General features: G+C 34.9%; 1 protein-coding gene and 1 long non-coding RNA gene across 2 annotated transcripts in view; one reads left to right on the top strand and one right to left on the bottom strand.

The window, feature by feature from the left end:
- Positions 1-22,640, top strand: part of LOC128171301 (uncharacterized) — a 53,786-nt gene that overhangs the window by 3,869 nt on the left and 27,277 nt on the right. The window lies entirely within an intron of this gene.
- LOC128171305 (uncharacterized) lies at positions 11,029-19,332 on the bottom strand. The gene is made up of 3 exons (XR_008242059.1): positions 19,161-19,332; positions 13,910-14,359; positions 11,029-11,637 (listed from the first exon to the last, which is right to left on the bottom strand). It is a non-coding gene; the product is annotated as an uncharacterized LOC128171305 (long non-coding RNA).

The raw sequence follows: 22,640 nt of genomic DNA, 5'->3' as shown, positions 1-22,640 counted from the left end.
CATGCCCTTGCGTATTGAATCAAATGAGAGACAACAATTCCATATGCTTTTTTTCTTTCTATCTCTCGTATATAACTCTTTTGCAAATTATCATATATTTATTTTTTGCACCAATACCATATATATGTGAAATTTTAAAAAAGCTTCAATAAAATGTTTCAAACAAGCAAGTAAGCAAAATCCATATGCAGGTGATAAAGGTATATTGCTACGTAACTAAGGTAAGTTAACGATAGAATAATTGATGCATCATGTTTCGAATTCTCATAGAGAATTGTTGTTATGTTATTATTAACGTCTTTATCTGGTAAAATATTTAAATATGAAATAGATGACTCAGACTGAATCCGGCAAAGTATAAATTGATCTGACAACCTAGTGTCTGGCTAGAGAAAGAGAATAAAGAGACAGACGGACAAAAAGGTTTCATGCAAAGCAACTTGAAATCGTAATTCTTCCCCGTTATCTTTTCTCTGACAGCCCAGATACAATATATTAATCACGTACATTGTCGACTTACACTGCGACACAACAATGTTACTGCCACTGCCAAATTATTTCTTGATTCAACCTATTGATATGTTGTTAGCTTTTATTAAAGATTGATGAATATAAATTCACAAGTACAAGATAAATTACTACAACTGAAATAAATGATGAGTGACAACAAATGAATATACATGCATGTATCTCTGATTCACAAAAAATGGGTGTATCTTATTCAAGATATTTAAATGATACGTATATAAGGTCAGATAATAAAAATAATACAAGAGAACGTGATAAAACGTATTAACTAGACCGCATATTTAGATGGGGATAGGAGTGGTATGACACCCCTTCCCCCGCTTTTTAAAAGAGAGAGAGAGAGAGAGAGAGAGAGAGAGAGAGAGGGGAGACCTTTCGATGCAATATTTAGCTACAGTGGCCAATGTTTCATCTTTTATCTTTCATGGTTCTTTTTGTCCTTAATTGAATTACAGCTTTTAATAGATGAATATTAAAATAATAACTTTCCTCCCTAACTACTAGTTACAATAAAAAATGTTTAATTTTCAATAATAAAAACAACAAGAGCAAAGCTCGTTGCTCGTTGGTAATGGAAGACCCTAATAAGCGTGCGCTATTTAAGAATTTGAAGGAAAAAATGGGACTATTCGTATAGAATCAAAATAAAATCAATGTAATCTTATCAAATACATACAGTACCGATCAGACCCAACCTTACAAAAAGTAAACCCCAACTAAACCCTGGGTTTACTTTCTGGGTTTACTCTGGGTTTACTAGAGTGGAACCAGAGTAAACCCAGAGTAAACCCCAAGTAAACCCAGAGTGGACACAGAGAGTAAACCCCGATCAGAAGAATACCCCGAAAGCAGACGCTACATGTGTATTCGGAATATACAAGGGACAGGAATTACAGGCAGTAGGATGATAAGATAAAATACAGGTCTGCTTCACACTTAAGTGCGTATAGTTGACTCCAAAAGCAATTTTCGAGTAAACCCAAAGTAAACCCCGAGTAAACCCAAAGTAAACCCCGAGTGCACCCAAATTTTCAAAAAGTAAACCCAAAGAAAGTAAACCCGGGTTAAGTTGGGGTTTACTCTGGTGTTAGGTTGGGTCTGATCGGTACTGTATATAAGTCAGTGTAAAAAAGTACATGTACAATGTACATGTATTCTAGTTCATTGTTGTATCAATTAAAAATGTTTTTACACCGAAGAATTCAGACACGTAGCAGAAGGGAAGGGGGGGGGGGGGGTATGGGGAACTGCCCCCCCCCCCCCTCCCACTTTTTCTCGCAGCAGACACATTTCTTAAGTTACATATATAAAATTGAATTAAAGTGGTGGGCCCCCCACCCCCATTTTTTGGGGTAGCATATAGAAATAAAAGAGAATATAAGGACATTAAGAGTGTAAATGAAGGTAAAGGAATACAAAGTACCGCCCCCCCCCCCCAAAAAAAAAATAAAATAAAATAAAAAACCAAAAAAACTACGCAACCCCCCCCCCCCCCTCCCTCCAACGAATTAAGATTATCAAGATTTTGAGATTCGAGAATTTGCTTCTTTCTTTTTCTTGTCAAGGTTTTTTTGATGAGGAGAAATCTTAGTATAGATTATTCTTATGATAGCTTTGGTTTTTGCAAAGTTTGACATGATGGACTTAACTTTTTCCTAAGATATTTCTAAGCGTATAAACTTTCTTAAGAATAATCTTAGCCTGCCTGACGGTCTTTTTTACAATTGACGACTACATTTGTAATTTGTGTGCAATTCTTTTTCTGCGATCGTGGGGGCAATATAAGAGTGTGTCATCTTAGGCATTTACTCAATATAAGGTATGAGAATATTTACAATTATTTTACGAAGAAGCTCTCGTAAACATTAAAGAAAGACAAGGATGATGTCTTGTGGACGATTGCTCGAACACCGTCAATTGTACATACGATGATCAATAACCATTGGTATGGAAATCACAGGGCTTCCTAAACCTAAGGTGGTATGGGACATCGGTCGATATTAATGTGGATTAAAGTACATTATGATTGAAATACTTTTACCGGTTTAGAATTTTTATATTTTAGAATACCTAACCAAAAATACCTTTAAAAATATTTTGAAAGGTAAAAATTGTAAAACCCACAGTGGGATTCGAACTCATGACTTATAGAATCATAGTAAACCCTCTAACTCACTGCGCTACGCTCTTAGATGACAAAATTGGTAAAGAAACTACTTATATAACTGCACTAAATTTTATTGTTTATTTCGATAAACAATACGTCACAACATGGAAGTGTCCCATACCACCTTAATTGAAAATGCCAAAGTGTCTTTAACATAGTACTGTACTCTTCCGGCACGGTCATCGCAGACCGATAAGGTAAAAGCAAAGAAATTATATTCACAGTACGAATAACGGCTTACGAATCTTATATTAGAATGTGTATTAATTACAGGTATAAATAAACAAATCTGTCGAATGTCGAATAGCCAGCACTAGTATTACATGCGCGGTTCCGGGGGGGGGGGGGGGGGGGGGGGTCGCCCACCCCCCCACCCCAACCCGATCTTGAACCGCAAAGGCAAAGACTTCAGTGCGAAGTTGCGAAGGAGAAGGAGCGATAGTAGTATTGCTCCTTTGCCTTTGCAACTTCGCACTCTCGCCTTCGCATCTTCTCGCTTCGCCGTCGCATCTTCGCACTTTCGCGCCTTCGCCTTCGTACTTTCTCTTTCGACTCTTCGCACTCTACCATTTCGTCCCAGAGGCAAAAGTGTGAGGGTCGAAGTGGCCCCATCGGAACATCATAAAAAAAACCCACCTATTTAAACAAGCCGATAAAAAAACGTACGGTGTCGTGAGAAAAAAGGAACCATTCAATTTACTAGTTAAGATTCCAATTGAATTTAAACTGTTTGACAAAACAAGCTTACTTGTCTTATAATACGGATGCGAAGTGTGAAGCTATAAAATGAAAGTCTACAAATTAAAGTACGCATCCATTTAATATTTTTGAAACATATATTTCAACTTAAAAGCTTCACGTCGTCATTGATGGTCAATGGAGAAACTGGTCGCTAACCTCTTTAAATTAATGTATTTAATAGAATGGTTTCGTTTTGGAGATGCGAAGGCGAAAATGCGAGGGTGCGAAGGCGAATAACCGAACTATTATAAGCGTATTATCGCTCTTTCGCATCTTCGCAATTTCGCCTTCGCCTTTCAAGTTTGTGGAGCCCTCAATCGTGCGGATCCAGATTTTTTTTCTAGAAGAGTGTTGGGGGGGGGGGGGGGCGAATGATGATTGTATTTGCCGCGGTTAGGAGGGGGGTCCGAGGCATATTCTTAGTAATTTTAATTTGCGAAATTAATAATATTGAAATTTCCAGAGCAAGGAATTCGATTGTCGTAAAATGAAATTCAATGTTACTGTGTTTGAACCACAGTATTGATTTAAGGTAAGAAGACAGCTGATAAGTGATAGAAATCTTGAAATCATTACCTTTTATAAGGAGAATATAATGATTAGACGTAGCCAACACTGGTAAACAAAAAAAAACCCGCATTACCCAGTAAAATATTAATGAACATCCATTGAAAGCACGTGTGCTTATTATGATAATATGCATGCGTACCAATAACAAATTCATCGGCAAGCCTCGGGTGAGTACGGTATCCATACCATCACTGATGGTCCATCAGTGATGGTATGGATACCGTACTCACCCGAGGCTTGCCGATGAATTTGTTATTGGTACGCATGAGTGATGGTCAATGGAAAAACTGGTCGTTGACCTTTTTATATTAATGAATTTACTAGAATGGTTCGTTTTTGGGATTAACTAAAGACGGCTTAAGAAAATTTAATTGTAAATGTACATATACTATATAAACACGTGTGCACACTGTAGTTCGTATACTACAGTTAACCTGTGGTTGTACTTGATCTGTACACATGCAGTCAGAGGACCCTGTGTTTGTACTTGAGCTGTACACATGCAGTCCGAGAACCCTGTGTTTGTACTTGAGCTGTACACATGCAGTCCGAGGACCATGCATGTGTTTGTACTTGAGCTTTACACATGCAGTTTGTGTTTGTACTTGAATTGTATACATGCAGTCAGAGGACCCTGTGTTTGTACTTGAGCTGTATACACATGCAACCAGAAAAGAACTCGATGTTGAATGTATATACCATTTAGATAAGTATTCAAAGCTAATCTAATTTTATTTAAAATTGGTAAGTAGATAAAAACAACAATAAAAACGCGTTTTGGTACAAATTTACACATATTGCAAAAAATAACACTACCAACTACCACCAACCACCAAAATATTTAAATAAATCTCATTTTATATAAATGCTGATTTCCTGGTGATCATGATAATTTGGTTAATTCCATATCAGGTTTTTTTTTTTAAGCCCAAAAAACGGTATTCGATGTGGCTACTTTGATCTTCGCATTTTCGCCTACAGGGCGTAGATCTATGCGAGAGTGCGAAGTTGTGAAGGCGAAAGTGCGAAGTTGCAAAGGCGAAGGAGTGAAGGTACGAAGATGCGACGGCGAAGCGCGAAGATGCGAAGGCGAAAGTGCGAGCTTGCAAACGCAAAGAAGCGAACTACTTTCGCTCCTTCGCACTTTCAAGTTTGTGGAGCTCTCTATCCTGCAGATCCAGATTTTGTTGTAGGAGAAGGTGGGGGTCCCGAATGATTACTCTATTTGCCGCAGGGGGGGGGGGGGGGGTCCGAGGCATATTCTTGGTTATTTTACTTTGTGAAATTATTAATATTGAAATTTCCAGAGGGGTGTTGGGGGGGGGGGTTTCCCCATCAAAATCCGTGCATGAACAAGGAATTCGAATGTCGTATACTAAAATTCAATGCTACTGTGTTTGAACCACTGTATTGATTTAAGGTAAGCAGACAGCTGATAAGTGACAGGAATCTGGAAGTGCATATGTACACATTATGGCGAGCATTACCTATTATGTAGAGTACATAATGATTAGACGTAGCCAACACTGGTAAACACAAAAAAAAATCCAATGCCCCAATAAAATATTAATGAACATCCATAGTAAGCACATGTGCTTACTATGATACTATGCATGCGTACCAATATCAAATGTATCGGCAAACTTCGGGCGAGTACGGTATCCACGCCGTCATTGATGGTCAATGGCATATGGAGAAACTGGTCGCTAACCTCTTTATAAATGTATTTACTAGAATGCACACATCTGTAAACATGCAGTCAGAGGACCCTGTGTTTGTACTTGAGCTGTACACATGCAGTCCGAGGACCCTGTGTTTGTACTTGAGCTGTACACATGCAGTCCGAGGACCATGCATGTGTTTGTACTTGAGCTTTACACATGCAGTTTGTGTTTGTACTTGAATTGTATACATGCAGTCAGAGGACCCTGTGTTTGTACTTGAGCTGTATACACATGCAACCAGAAAAGAACTCGATGTTGAATGTATAAAACCATTAAGATGGGTATTCAAAATCAATCTAATTTTATTTAAAATTGGTAAGTAGATAAAAACAACAATAAAAAAGCATTTTGGTACAAATTTATACATATTGCAGTAATAACACTACCAACTTCCACCAACCACCAAAATATTTAAATAAATCTCATTTTATATAAATGCTGATTTCCTGGTGTTCATGATAATTTGGTTAATTCCATATCAGGTTCTTTTTTCAAAGCCCCAAAAACGGTATTCGATGTGGCTACTTTGACCTTTGCATTTTCGCCTACAGGGCGTAGATCTATGCGAGAGTGCGAAGTTAAGAAGGCGAAAGTGCGAAGTTGCAAAGGCGAAGGAGTGAAGGTACGAAGATGCGACGGCGAAGCGCGAAGATGCGAAGTATGTGGAGCTCTCTATCCTGCAGATCCAGATTTTGTTGTAGGAGAGGGTGGGGGGTCCCGAATGATTTCTGTATTTGCCGCAGGGGGGGGGTGTCCGAGGCATCTTCTTGGTTATTTTACTTTGTGAAATTATTAATATTGAAATTTCCAGAGGGGTGTTGCGGGAGGGAGGGGGGTCTTCCCCATCAAAATCCGTGCATGAACAAGGAATTCGAATGTTGTATACTAAAATTGAATGTTACTGTGTTTGAACCACTGTATTGATTTAAGGTAAGCAGACAGCTGATAAGTGACAGGAATCTGGAAGTGCATATGTACACATTATGGCGAGCATTACCTATTATGTAGAGTACATAATGATTAGACGTAGCCAACACTGGTAAACACAAAAAAAATCCAATGCCCCAATAAAATATTAATGAACATCCATAGTAAGCACATGTGCTTACTATGATACTATGCATGCGTACCAATATCAAATGTATCGGCAAACTTCGGGCGAGTACGGTATCCACGCCGTCATTGATGGTCAATGGAGAAACTGGTCGCTAACCTCTTTATAAATGTATTTACTAGAATGGTTTCATTGTTGGGCTTAACTAAGCCCTGTCACACCAGGCTGCGTCCCCACGGCGTTGTGAAATTCATGGAATCGCCGTATAATCGCAAGGAAAATTCAGAAAAAATGTACAGTTTTAATTGAAAATTTTACAACTGGAAAAGTCACGGCGTCCTGACGGCGACTTAGGCGGTCTTACGGAGCTCCCACGGCGTATAACTGCGTTTCCACGGAGTTCTACTTGGCGATTAACTGCGCTCTCGCTGAGTCTCCGCCGAGCGCTCATGACGTGGTAGGAGTTTTTACCGCGCGTCCACGGTGTGCTCTGTGCGCTGACTGCGCTCACAAGACGTTCTTTACTTCTTGGTAGGTTAATATTAATTTGTACAATTGTATGGGAAACAAATAAGAATTTACAACTAGTATATAAATGATTTAAAAATTGTTTTGATTTTATGATAAGGTACATTGTAATTGAAACATAGTTACTTCTAAACAATTTGTGAAGGACTAGGATTAAACTCTTAGTAGTCAGGTCTACAAAAAAGATCCGTTATTAGTTGTTAGAAAACATTGAAAAGATGTGAAAATATCAGAACCAAATGGCGTGAATTCCATCTACGTCCATCGATTGGTCTTGGAATATTAGCAAATGCTGCTTTTTACATAGTCATCTACATCCAGTTTGATAATTATTACATCGCTTGCTATTGTACAACAACCATTTTTCGAGTTTTCGTGGTCCTGATGACAACGCACTAGAAACGCCGTGGGAGCCCAGGATAAACGCAGAAAAAACGTCACGAGAGCGCTATGAACCAGCAACAGCTCTTTGGGGTCGCTGAGTGAACGCAGCCAAATGGAAAACAACTTGTTCAAACGCTTTAGATGCGCAGTGAGAGCGCATTGAGAGCGCGATAGAGACGCAGTGAGATCCCAAAGGACTCCGTGAGGTCTTAGTGCAAGAGCAATTAACTTATCACTGCGTCTACACTGCGATTAGCTGCGTTCCTTGAGCGCACCGACGGAGCTCTCGTGGCGCTGTTGGAGATCTTACGGCGCTGTCACGGCGACCTCACTACGCTTTTACGGCATGTTTAGAACGCCGAGCCACGGCGCGTATTTTGTGCATGTTCAAAGTGCGCGCCGTCGCATGGCGTTCTTAAATGATCAAGGCGATCCCACCGCGACGGACGAAGATGTAGTTATGTTGTTACAGCGCTGAAGAAGACTCTACTGCGTTTACCTTGGCGTTTTACATTATTTAAGGACGCAGCGGGATCGCCGTGAGAACGCAGCTCCGGTGTGAAGACGGCTCAAGAAAATAAAATTGTAAATGTACATGTACTAAAAAAATACTTGTGCACAGTGTAGTTCGTATACTACAGTTAATCTGTGGTGATCAGTACACATGCAATCCGAGGACCCAGTGTTTGTACTTGATTTGTACACATGAAGTCCGAGGACTTTGTGTTTGTACTTGAATTGTATACATGCAGTCAGAGGACCCTGTGGTTGTATTTGATCTGTATATGTATATGCATTCAGAGACCCTGTATTTGTACAATTACAATTTTCAGACCTACTGTGGTTTCATCAATATTCTTTGAATACCGATTTTCGTGGATTTCGTTGTTAAGTTGCTCCACAAAATTAAATGTTCATTGAAGTGCAATTTCTATTAACATTTTGTATTGATAGGTTCATTGGCTACGAATTTACGTATCCTTGAAACTGTGATTTTTACTATATCCACGAAAATTTATACCATTGAATATTAATGAAACCACAGCATATATTTACATTTTCCAGTGTCTTTGCTTGTGATAACACTACGTACCGATTTTGTACTATATAACCCATAATACAAATGACGCCAAATTGAGGCACCAGCGGGGTTTGCTTATTTATATTTATACAATGTATATTTAATCGTACGATGGCATAAAACTATATAAATATAAGTAATAAGGAATCATTCTTTTAATATTATGAGGTGATAATTTCGGTCGGGGCGTGATCAAATCTATCATAAAGCCCGTCGGGCTTTATTGGATTTGATCACGCCCCGACCAAAATTATCACCTCATAATACTCAAAGAATGATTCCAAGTTTAATAATATTCCTTATATAATTTCGAGAAAAAAAACTCCTAACTATTCGTAAGAAAATCAAAGGTGGAATAACACATCATAACAAAATGGCTGACCTCTGAACGAAAGGATATTTCGTTTTATTAAAAGGATTTTATCGACGGCAACATGTAAGTTATCCAATAGCCGAATAGATAAAATGTCGGACTTAAGATGAAGATAAGTGTTAAATGTCCGTACATCACGAGTTCGAATCCTGCTGGGGCTTTTGTTGTTAACTTGCATGTACTTTCTAAATTTTTTAGATATTCAATTTGTATCCATAAACTGTAAATATTTCGCTTATTTGACATATGTACAGTTTATTTATCATTATATCTTTCATAATCAAATAATTCACTGTTTATTTGAATGACTTTTTCCATGTGGGATATTAGACCTTTTCTATGCTAAATTTTCTCATATTGGCAATCTTACATACTCGTTGAAAGTTTTCAATGCGTTCGTTAATGCTAAAATTCGTAGTTATCGCACAACCATTGTATATTTTCAAATATACATGCATGGTCTGGCAGATCGAGATTACAAATGAAAATTCGCTATAATACAAATACAATAATGAAATTACAGGCGTCGTTTAGATGAGTTATTGAATGGGCTTTCTTCAGCTATTACATGTACAGTATCATATTCGTACATGTACAGTACATGTACCTATTTCAACTCTACATTTAACTTCGGGTGTCCACGTTTTCTTTCGGGGGGTAGGGAGAAGGGGTACAACATACGTATGTTTAATATTCACAGGTTCACTGAATATTTAACACTGAGAAAACTTTAGATCAGCTTGTCCTGTGGTTGTAAATATATGTACATTTTCAGTAAGGGGGAACCTGTTGTTGTACTTAATATGTATACATTCAGTCAAAGGACTCTGTCTTTCTACTTGATCTGTAAACATACAGTCAGAGGACCCTGTTGTTGTACTTGACCAGTCTGTACATTTGCTGTCAGAGGACCCTGTGTTTGTACTTGAGCTGTACACATGCTGTCAGAGGACCCTGTGTTTGTACTTGAGCTGTACACATGCTGTCAGAGGACCCTGTGTTTGTACTTGAGTTATATAAATGCAGTCAAAGGACCCTGTGCTTGTACTTGATCTGTAAACACATGCAATCAGAAGAGGACTCGATGTTTGCATATACATGCCATTTAGATGAATATTCAAATTACAATTTATAATTAAGAAGGCTTAATAGTCAGCAAATTACCAATCGCATATACATGTACCTTAAAAGTTGGATATAATTATATTAGACAGAAGCCATGATGACTTTACATTGTTTATACAGTACCGATCAGACCCAACCTAACAGAAAATAAACCCCAACTAAACCCTGGGTTTACTAGAGTGGACCCAGAGTAAACCCAAGGAAACCCAGAGAGTAAACCCGGTCAGAGGTATACCTCTGAAAGCAGACGCTAAATGTGTATTCGAAATATACATAGGGCAGGAATTACAGACAGTAGGATAGTAAGACAAAAGACAGGTCTGCTTCACACTTCAGTGCGTAGTTGACCTCAAAAGCAATTTCCAAGTAAACCCAAAGTAACCCCAGAGTGGACCCAAATTTTCCAAAAGAAAACCCAGAGTAAACCCCAAAAGTTAACCCGGTGTTAGGTTGGGTCTGATCGATACTATAGAGCTCCTTCTAAAGAAGATTAATAGAGTCCAAAAATGGCCATGACCATCGAACCCTCTTAAATGTTCTCCCACAATCCAACCCCTTAAGGCTATTTTTTATTAGTTGTTTTTCAAGACCTTTTTTTGGTCTGTAGATCAAAAAACATATACATTAAAGACACATTTTCATTGATACAATTTATACATATTGTAGTATTTTTTTAAATTTTGGTCAGTCGTTCTTGGAAAACAACTAATAAAAAAGTGGCCCAATATACAATGAAAATGAACCTTGTTATTAAATTACATGCTTTTATTCTCTGTAACAAATTCATTCTTAAACAAAATTTAAATGATTTCAAATAAATATATTTCAGACATGTTCATTTTTAGAAGCTAAATTAATTATGATAATTTCTATGTACATGTAGTACTGTGGAATCATTTTTATTTGTGGGGGTCAATGTCCTTTGGTTACCAAACTGTTCCTAGTTCATGGGGAGGTAATTTCTTCAGTAGCAAGTTCTATTTTATCAATAAATACTAAATATTTGCTTGTGTATACATTCAAGGGGATGTAAATTTGTGTGCAAGGGTTACTCACAAAAGCCATGAACATTGGTCCCCCACAACCACGATGATTCCACAATATAATATGTACTGACTACATACAAAAATAAACATTCACATGCAATTTTAAATTCAGCTTCGATAAAATTTCCCAAAATTAAATTAAGTTATATGTATGGACTGAAAACTTATCATTCCAATTTATCAAGCATGCAGTTATTATAAATTGCACGAAAGTGTTCAACTTCAAGTTGCATCTAGTATGGGCCATGGTGATTCTTTTCCATTTGTATTCCATTCTTATCTTTGGTATTATGTCCAACTCTTTTCTTGAGATTTCCTAAAAAGAAATATTACAAACATTTAAACATAGTATCTTTACATCAACTTTAAAACAATAACTACTAACAAATACATGTAACTATTAAAAAATAAAATTCTAGTTTTAGTCAATGTACAAATAAAAGGCCTTGTAGGGGTAAACAAAGAAGAAGAGTATTTAAGATTTGTACATGCAACTGAACTCAGGTTTTCAGTGTAATTTTGAGATTGGCTAAACATTGAGTATAATTGACACATTTTCTTACATGTAATTATATGTAAATACATGTAAGATCGATGTATGTATACATACATGTAGTTGTATCCCAAACAGCAGAATTGTAGATGGTGAGATTATAAATTCAGGGATTCGGAAACTAACACAAAATAGGAAACCTGACAGATGTTATCTTTTTAATGAATTTACTGTAGATTCCTACATGTAATTAAACACAAGGAATTGATATTCGCGTAAAATGACACGAGAAGCACCCAAAGCGGATTTTAAAACCTCACTATTATTTTCTGAGAGTTTTGAACTATAAGAAATTAGGATAGAAGTTATTTTGCACTAGCTATTAAATACACAACTGCAAGATCATGGAATTACATGTAAGTACTTGCATAAAATAAGAGGGGTTTGCACTAATAAGGAATCAACGGTATATATTTGAAAATACCACTAGATACAAGGTTTATTTTGAAATATTAACCGACTAAAAAAATTTTCCGATACAAGTTTTTACCAGTATACAAAATATCAGTTCTAGAATCAAATTAAGAACAATATAAAAGAAAGAATATAGAATGGTATTATATTGTACATGTATGTAATTGTATCATATTTGATACACAATACTAGCTTTATGTATAATTTGATACAATATTGTATGATATCATGATATATACAATATCATATTGTATCATATTACTTTTTACAATATAATAAATAATATAATATTGTATCATATAAAACAATAGTGTATCATATCATACAATACTATATCATAGGAATCATGCTATATCATTTAACAGAAAACACATCCATCAAGCAGTTTGAGCGAGGTAAGAGCTTTTTTAAGCATCTTTGATAATGGAGATCAGGCTCTGAAGTTACCTCTGTGATTCATTTATATTATAGCTAAATCAACTATGCAAGCTATAACATGTATCTATAACTAAAACATGTGACCTGTTCCAAAAAATAAACTTCATCTCACATCTAAAACCTATGGCTCAGATTCAGCATTCAAACCTGTCAGGTGAATCAGCATCATAAGACACATCATCGATACAAATTTGGTGAAGTTAGGACCAGTAATAATTACAAAGATATATTTTTCAGCATCCTTGATAATAGAGATAAGGCTGCTTCCTCTGCGATACATTTATATCAATAGTTAAATCAACTATGCAAGCTATTATCTATAAAACATGTGATCTGTTCCAAAAACTAAACCTCATCCTGCATCTGAAACCTATATATATGGCTCAGATTCAGCATTTAAGGCTGTCAGGTGCATCAGTATCATAAGACCCATCATCCATATGATTTAAGTTTGGTGAAGTTAGGAGCAGTAATAACTAAGATAAAATCATCAGAGGGCACCTGATCCAAAAACTTTAACCAGCTATTAAAAATTAATCTCCTCCAGCATCCAAAACTAAGGCTCAGATTCAGCATTCAAGCCAGTCAGATGCATCAGTATTACATGTATAAGACACACCATCCATGCAAGTTTCAATTGGTGAAGTTAGAACCAGTAGTAACTTAGAAATGGCTATCAAAGAGCACCTGCACCAAAGACTTACACCTGCTCTACAAACCTTAACCTCATCCAGCATCTGAAACCTTAGTAATGGCTCAGATTCAGCATTCAAGCCTGTCTGGTGCATCAATGTAGCTCAGTGGTTAAACATTTTAAAGTACATGTATCTGCAGGCTTGTGAACTGCAGATTGTGACTTTTGTTCATATTTACTGAATTAGGTGATCAAAATTTTTAAATCATAATTTTTTATCAATTTTTCATCAAGTATATTACATATTTTTTTGCCCATTTGTCAATCTTAGACTAATATCAGGGGTAGAAACTTCTTAAATATACAACTTGCAAATAATTGCGTGTACCAAAAATGAACCTGTATGAATTTGCTACGTACTTTTTAGATTAAATCTTAATAAATTAATGTAACGTTACCAATTAAGCAAGCTAGCTACGGTAGCTACCTTGATCAATTTAACTAAAATGGCATATTAAACACGTTAAAATATATATATAAAATACGTACCTCATAAGTTGATGTCTAATCCAATATCAGTCGCATGTTGCCATATTATTGATAAATTGTTTCACACTATTGATGAATCTTGACACTGTATGATTCTTAAATCTGTATCAAATTTGCATCCTAATCAATGCATCTTTGTGTATATATATATTCAACTTTTTGAACACGTCTGAATATCATCCACACTTTTAACTGGTGAAATGGCTTTTTAGTTCTTTTATTGGAATCATTTTCTTGATCCTTCAGCATGTCATTTTTTTAGTCAGTTTCCTTAATTTAAAAAATCCACATCAACAAGAAAAGGTTGGTTACAAGGATTCCATGATACTCTGTCAATTATACTTCTTCCATCATCAGGTCATGATGAAATTCACCTCCCATCACACAGCTATAGATATGGTCCTATCGTCATATCCCCCAGAAAACAAATAGACTGGTCTGCTTATGTTCCTAAAAAATAAATTGAAAAGTGTTTTTTTTTAATACTCGGTATCTAAATAATAAAATTACAATATTACTTTATATGAATGATCTCCAACAAAAAGCAATATGTATAGGCAGTACTGTGAGTATGCCCTGGATCAAGTGATTATATATTCATGTGTCATGCATCACAAGAATAAACATATGCTACTCAATAACTGTAAACTAGTTTCTTTGCTATCTGCCCATTGTGAAAAGTCATAGAAACCATTCACTGGCAGCATTTGATTTCCCTCATTTTTAATCTCAGAACACCTCTGTTGTAAACCCAGTTGCTATGTTAAATTCAAAGTCTGATGATTGACTCTAATTTGTTTACCATCAAGAAAATCTGCATCACCGACAAATAAAGTTTTCTTTGGTACAATGTATAACAAGATATCTACAGTATTTACCGACTATATTCAGACAATAGCGAGTTAATATTGTCCCCCTTGACAGAAATTATTTCCCATGGCTTCACCTCAGGATATGGATATGGATATAGTTACTGTCTCAAGAGACAATAAACTTTTTTTCCTTAATTTTCATTGCAAGTAAATGCAGTCACACTTCGTTATCTCTAACTAGATGGGACTGTTTAAAAACTTTGAGATATCCGAGTATTCGAGATATCGAGGGTAACACACTTAAAAAAATAAGTGGTTGTGATTTACAAATCACTTCGACATATCCATAATTGTATTTGAGATATCAGTGTTCGAGATATCGAAGTTCAACTGTAGGTATATTTTATCTAAACGATTTATTGCTTTCTTTGGTGCTTCATTCTGGCTATGAAGGTATCTAGCGTTGCAGAAAAAAAAATACATGCTAAGGCAAGTTGTGTTTTTTATCAGCAATGCTAGGCTGTGTTATAACTTTCACACAGTACCTGCAACATATTTTTTTACAATCTTATCTTGTCTTATCCTATCCTGTACAGTTTATCAATCCTACTGTATCGTTCGTATATATAACCTTCTATCGTGCGTTAATCCTATCCTATCGTGTGTTAATCTTATCAGGTTTATATATTGTTCAATTCTGACAGTTTTTCCATTTATCCGATCATGTTAAACCTTTGGTACCATTTTACATGCAAGTACTTTACTTTAAGTTACAAGTCGTTCAGTGCGCCCTATATGATAAGTTATCAAACAATTAATATACAATATACAATCCAGCCTTATATCATACTAATTTCTAAATTCTTTAGACTAAAATTAAATAAAATATTACATGTAAATCACATTTTAAGCAATGGAAATGAAAGATTAATGTTAGCAATCAAAGTTCTTAGGAACAAGGTAACATATTTACCTATAGGTTGAATATATTAAATCGTACGCAGTGTATAACTGATCAGTAAGCATTAACTTGTATGTAATACAATTCGATCGTTATTTGATGCATTCTTTTTACAAAAAGAAGGTATTTATAAACGATTTTATACTTATTTAAAACAAGAGTTTCATTTTAAGGTTCTAAGATCGTCAGCCTCAAAGTATTTTTTTCATATCATAACAATGATATTTTTCTATCAACCTTTATAAATGAAATAAAATGAATTTTTAGATGGTGTCCATGCATTTTACAAAGTTATTGCAAATTTGCCTAGTATGATGGATATAATAAAATAAAGAAAAAAGTTGAGCTAAAAAAAAAGTACTGGTGCATCAGTGGCTCTAACTCTTTACCAAACATGCATGTACATGTATATAAGTGGGAGTGCTCCGTGGATCCACTACGCCATGAAGCATTTAGTTGTGTGACTAATGGTTATACTAGCCCACTAGTTGAATACTAATTAACATTGTGTGTAAAAAAAGTCAGATTTATGGTACAAATAAAAGAAATCCGGATAATTAAGAGTTATCGAACATATTGCTGAGGATCGGAGGTTGTTTACTTGAATAAACCTGCTATTTTCCATGTGATTTGATGTCGAAATGAGATATGTTTGCGGTGATTGGCTGGGGTGTTTGGTAAAGAAAACAATGTTACCAATATTGATAAATTATTGATCATTTAAGCTCATATTTTTCCTTAATAAATTTTAACTTGTTATGTTTGTATATTCTATAAATGACGCAGCTAGGATTAACAACTCAATAAATGTAAATAAAATTCTGTACAGTAATTATAAGGTATATTGTAAAGAGAATTTGAAGCAATTATGAACATCATTAATTTTATCTTTTCCTATCATGAATCAATCCAATCGTATCATGCGAGTATATACTGTTCTACCGTGCGTTATAATCCTATTCAGAATCTATTATGCGTGAATACTATCCGTCTGTTAATCTTGTAAAAAATAACGTTGCGGGTATTGTATCCACATGACTCAGCACCAAAGAAAACATTTAATTGTTTAGAAATAGCATCCAAACTGAGATCATCTGATTTGATATCGGACATGATATACTGTTTAAATCACATGAACGTCTTATATAATTACGTACCTTTTTTGTAATCATTTTATATTTATTTTAATGATTCCTTTACAATATCTGCACAAAATACAGTGTTAGATGAAAAATGAGTAACACAGAAAAATGAAAATACCAAATGCTAGTTATAACTATGGAATTTTTATAATAACAAATAGAATTTAAAGACCTTTATGACTATCAGTAGTATAAATTGGATAATTTAATCCTGAAACAAGGTTACCTTTTTAAATAGCTAAGAAAGTCAGCCAGCAGAATTTTTATTTTTTAGGTCCAAAGAGAATACACAATCTATTAAAATACAATTAAGATAAATAGTTTCCAGAACAATAATAATATGCGGGTTCACTTTTAGTTTGCACCTTTATTTTTATATGGCTGTACATGTAGGTGAGGAGATAAGCGTGTAGTGGTGAAAATGCAATGTATGACTGCGCACCTACTTAATGCTTAAAGTTGTCACATTGCAAACATAGCTCTATGAATTTCATGGTCTCGTCGCAAACCACTACCAATATATTTACTTTCCAATCTCACTAAGAGGTCGGGAAATATACGGTACACGGAGTCTGGACTGTGGCTGCAGACAATTCCCATTGGCAGTCTTCCGATGCGCAATTTGACCTAGAAACTGACCAGTTTCATAACTTCTTCGAATTTCTCTAACACGAACTGTCTATATAATTCCTTCCCAGAATACCAATTTACGCAAGCGCAATTGAAGTTTCATCCTAACTTAATTAGTCAGCCCGCGGGCTGACTAATAATAACAATTGGGTCATTGACTAAGATAATTTAAATATCTCTCTCTTCTCTCTCTCTCTGCTGCTACCCTCTCAAACAGGCTCTATATAATGTTCATTTATCATTTTATAGGGATCAAGTCATTTGCCATTATAAAAATCTTTAGTTACAGTTGTATCATATAAACCTTTCAGCTAGGTACAATTAGTTCGCCAATTTATTTGTTACCAATGAAACAAGATTTTATATAAAAAGGTTGAAATAAGGAATGCTATATAGGTATATAAATGTATATATGTCAGAAGTGTTAAGTATGGACAACATCATTAGACAATGTTGCTTTAGAATATGTTTACTTTCTTTAATTAAACAAATGATATTGGAATTTCATTTTTTCTGCATTGGATACTCGAGTGACCAGTTGAGTGTGTTACCAGTAAATACAGCTTTAATAGCTCATAAGTTTGTTTTAAAAAAGAAACTTTATATGTTTTGGGCTGCTCATTCATCTTTGTGGAATTTATTAGGTAATATACATTCAACATGATTCAAATATAAATTTTGTATTTTCATTCAATTACTGAATAATTATTTTTTTTAAAACAATGATAATACCAGTTATGTAAAAAATTAATATGTGATGGAAGATATCAAAGATGACGTAAATTGCTAGTAAACAGAAATCCACGGACCTGGACCTGGCCAGATCACGCTCAGACGATCACTGCAATCAAACTTCATGGGTGCGATTGCTTCAAACTTGATTGACAAGCGGCATTATTTTGAAGTTTGTACAGGTAAAAAAGGGAGCGTTTGTAAAATGTTCGGCCTTTAAGTGACCAGCCGACTGAGTCTAGTGAACAGCTGACATAATTAATCATTGACTCTTGCCAAGAAGGAAAATCTGACAGTATTTTAAAACAAGTACTGGCGTGCGACCAGTTCTCGTCGAGTACCATTTCTCGCCAGTACATTGTGACGTCATTTTTCGTCTATAATTTTATGTGTTGATAAAATGACGTCACAATGTACTGGCGAGAAATCGTACTTGGCGAGAACTGGTCACACGCCAGTATATGTTGAAATTGCCTCACCCATGTTCAACAGCTGTTCAACATGTTCAAAGCATAAAAAATCATGTTTTATACACAGATATCTTCTATCAAATATGATTTGGGTCTAAAATATTAAGCCTTGAGGTTGAGATATGCTAACCTGTTAATGGATAAAGTTAAATCATGATTGGAAAATGTTTAAATTCATTCTGTTTACCGGTATTTCTTAATTTCACATTTACCAAAACCTGCAATTACATTACTCATAGATCATGCATGTGTAGAAGTTCGTCTTGCACAGTTCAACATGGAATATATTATATCAACTGTTATTCCCTAGTAAAAAAAATGCAGGAACTTGAACAGCTGATTAACATATATCATAGTTATTCTCTTTTGAGAGGTGGACAGGCATAGCCTACATCCACGTGGATGTAGGCTATGCCAGTCCACTTCTCAAAAGAGAATAATATCATAGTATCAAGTATGTGTAACAGCTGAATATTGTAATCTGACCGAGTCTGACCTACTTACGTTGCGAATGTAAAGATGGCACCCGTCCTCCATCCCTAAATAATACACGAAAGTTCTTCATGATTTTCACTTTTAAAATAACCAGAATCCACAGTAAGCTGTAACTTGTGATTCTATGGTCAACTGAGAGTTTTCTCTCCCGCTGGACAGTGGCGGCGTTTCTGACGAAAAAAAAATTAATTCGTACTAGGGATGTTTCCGATATGTAAACAAACATGGGGATTGATATAATAATCAACTCGCCATTATTTCACAATATAAATCTTGACATTTACATAGATGTAAATCTTTTACTTAATAGCATTATGTTAAAACGAATGTTTGTTAAAAGATTCGCGAAAATTCGGGCTGACAAACTATCGAGCCATGCACGGACCCCGCATTTTTCCACAATCAGGGGTGTAAGAGAATTTTTTTTTTGTGCAGTGGGAGTAAAAGAGTAAAATTCAATTAAAATGAAGAAATTTCCAGAGGTAGAGGGGGGACCCCTGATTCACTGTAGATCCGCGACGCACATGAATGATAGCCACAGTTTACAACTACAATAGGCTAAATTTTAAAAAAATAAATGAATATAAATATATCTACATGTATTAAAAAAATATTGTGAAATTAGTTTGTGAAATTAGTAAATTAAACGGTTCCGTTTTCTAAACATTCCCATGATGCATTTTGGTTTGCGTTTTCATTTGCCCAAAAAGAAATTATTTTTTTTACTTTGAATATTTCTAACTTTGAAAGGAGACCGATTCTGCTGGTGTAAATAGGAGAAAGTGCATAACTTTCCAAGATAATTGGTTTGTACGGAAAATTATTTGATACTGTAAAAACCAAAAAATTGGACAAAGCAGCTTTAAGGATTCTATATGACCAATATTTCTTTGAGATGCAATAGAATTCATGATACTAACTAAAGTTTAAAAAAGCACATGTTTTTCACCATAATTGATAAATTCTATAGTTTCTGAAAACAAATAAATATTAATGCCTTTATATTAATTATTTATGATATTAAAATAAATGAACATGTTTGTATATTCTTTTCTGGTATAATATCAGTCACAGTATGATAGTGTTTTATTATTTATTCATTCAGGGGGGAGGGGCAGGAGGGTAGATGTCAGAACTTTTGTTAAATAATCCAGTTAATATTCTGTTTCTAACTCTGTTTTATCTTTGCTGTTTCGTTTTAACACAAATTAACAGTTATCAGGGTTTGATACATTAGAATTTGTTTAAAAAATAATTACATTTTGAACTCGGCGTTTAATATGTAACCGAAATCATGGCTTGATATATGTTTATATAACTAGGATTTGTGAGCTCTCTATCACTTTATAATCCGACGAATGAATCAATTTTTTGCTGGCTATGACAACTCCTCAAAGAAGTATTCTAAACATCAAAATATGAAAATATTTGGCTAATGTAATGACCATGCCCTTCAAACAGCACATTTTCTCTCGTTTTGTAACTGAAATTATGGATTTAGTGTTTTGTAATTAAAAAAATAAAGAAATACTTTGTATGGTATATACTAATCTAATCGAATAAAGAATTTGAACTGGATAAAAAGATTTTAAACGATAGACTAAGCACAATGAAACTATAGATCAATATAATCATAGAGAGTATACATGTAGGTTTCAAAACATTTCATTTGGATTTGTTTACGTTCGCGGGGGTGTTAAGGAAGCATATGGGCAATTTAGCGTCTTATTTTGACTGTTATATTCAAAATCGTGAAATTTAATAATTATTTTAAATAAGATCAAACACTTAGTATTATCCTTATAATAGATGTCAGTGCAATAAAATCGGGTTGTACATAACTGCCACATTGGTGCATTATCACGTGACAACTATAGATAGCTTACGTATATTCCTTAACATAAAATGAGATAGAACAACACTACCCCGCGGTATTAAAAATAAAATAAACATAACAAGTGAAAGCAAAACATCTTAGTTTAATCAAAACCCCTGCTAGAATTTTATGTTCTTCCTTATTAAAAAGTTATTTATCCGGTTCTCGAAAAACCTTCCCAACTTTTTTATAGTTTGCACAGAAAACGGCAAATTGCATCAAAACAACACACAACACACAACATGGGATTCTAGCAGCTATTTTCAATTTAAGCATTGATCAAACTAACGATACGTATAAAATTTCAAGTTCAATATATACGGGGTAGTGTTGTTCTAGTCGGATTTTTATATCGTAAACAACGACAGAGGAAAGCCTGGCCGAGAAATAAAAGCAAATTTACATACCTTTTAGCGAATGATTGATAAAACTAACATCTCCCCAAGTATTCTTATGTTCAATTCTCAATAAATCACACCACAATACTTTATTAGAGTTCTTAGATTAGCTATATTTTGAATATGTTTTCCGATCAAATTCACACGACATTCAACTTTTAGTCATGACGTCATCAATGTGTAAATCTACGTAATACAAACTATTTTCTGGAAAAAAATTGTCTTCAGTATTTTTTATTTGTTTTTGATCTCCGTTTCGTTGCTTAGATATTTGAATATGTACATAATAACTAAGATTTGTGATTTCACGGAATTACATGTAACTCAGATTCCATATGCTTCCTTAACACCTTCGCGTTTGAATTACAACTAAACATGTATAAGAATATTCTAACTATTGTTAATTATCACTTTCGCTTCTTAAACCATTGATAAAACAATCTGTATTTAATAAAATATTGTAAATACTTACTACGACCTCCAGAGATCTTGATTGATCATCACTTCCGCCGCCGAGATGCGCGCGCATCGAAAACAACAAGTGTGTGTTATGGCGTCCGATAAAACTGTGTGACCGGGAAACGCACATTCACATTTTACCGACCTTCCTGAGGACTTTCACCAAATTTCACCACATGATATATTTCGTCATTTTGAGTTGATTGGGACAGAATCTTTCCGAGGACCCGAAAAAAGTCCTCGGGAGAAATTTACGTCCTCGGAGTAAAGGTGTTTTTATACACTCGCGTCCTCGGAGCATCGGTGAAACCAACACACACACACACACACACACACACACACACACACACACACATGTTTATAAACTTTGAACGTAATGCAAAATACATTGGACATACACGTATAAAATGATATTTGTCTTCAATGTCTGTAATTCAAGTTTTACTTGTAAAGCAGAGGTTGTCTGGGTTTTTTTAACACAGGAAAGAGACGCATTTTTCGAGTCATCCTCTAGATGTTAACTGGTATCTTTTGCTTACAATTTTATTTGCGTAAAAATATTCTGGAAAACCTTGTTGTCATATTAACAAAATATAGACTGTCATCGCATATGCTTTTGGTAGAGCAAGGCCGTTATAATGGAACTGTCAGATCGTTGCGTATCTGCAATTATTGTAATTTAGGTAAAGTCGAGGATGAATTCCATTTTATACTTATCTGTCCTATTTATTAATGTCTACGTTCAATGTTTAAGTT

Source organism: Crassostrea angulata, chromosome 2, assembly GCF_025612915.1.
Source record: "Crassostrea angulata isolate pt1a10 chromosome 2, ASM2561291v2, whole genome shotgun sequence".
Taxonomy (NCBI): Eukaryota; Metazoa; Mollusca; class Bivalvia; order Ostreida; family Ostreidae; genus Magallana; species Magallana angulata.
Note: the sequence above shows the minus strand (reverse complement) of the source record. Positions and strands in the feature narration are given on the sequence as shown.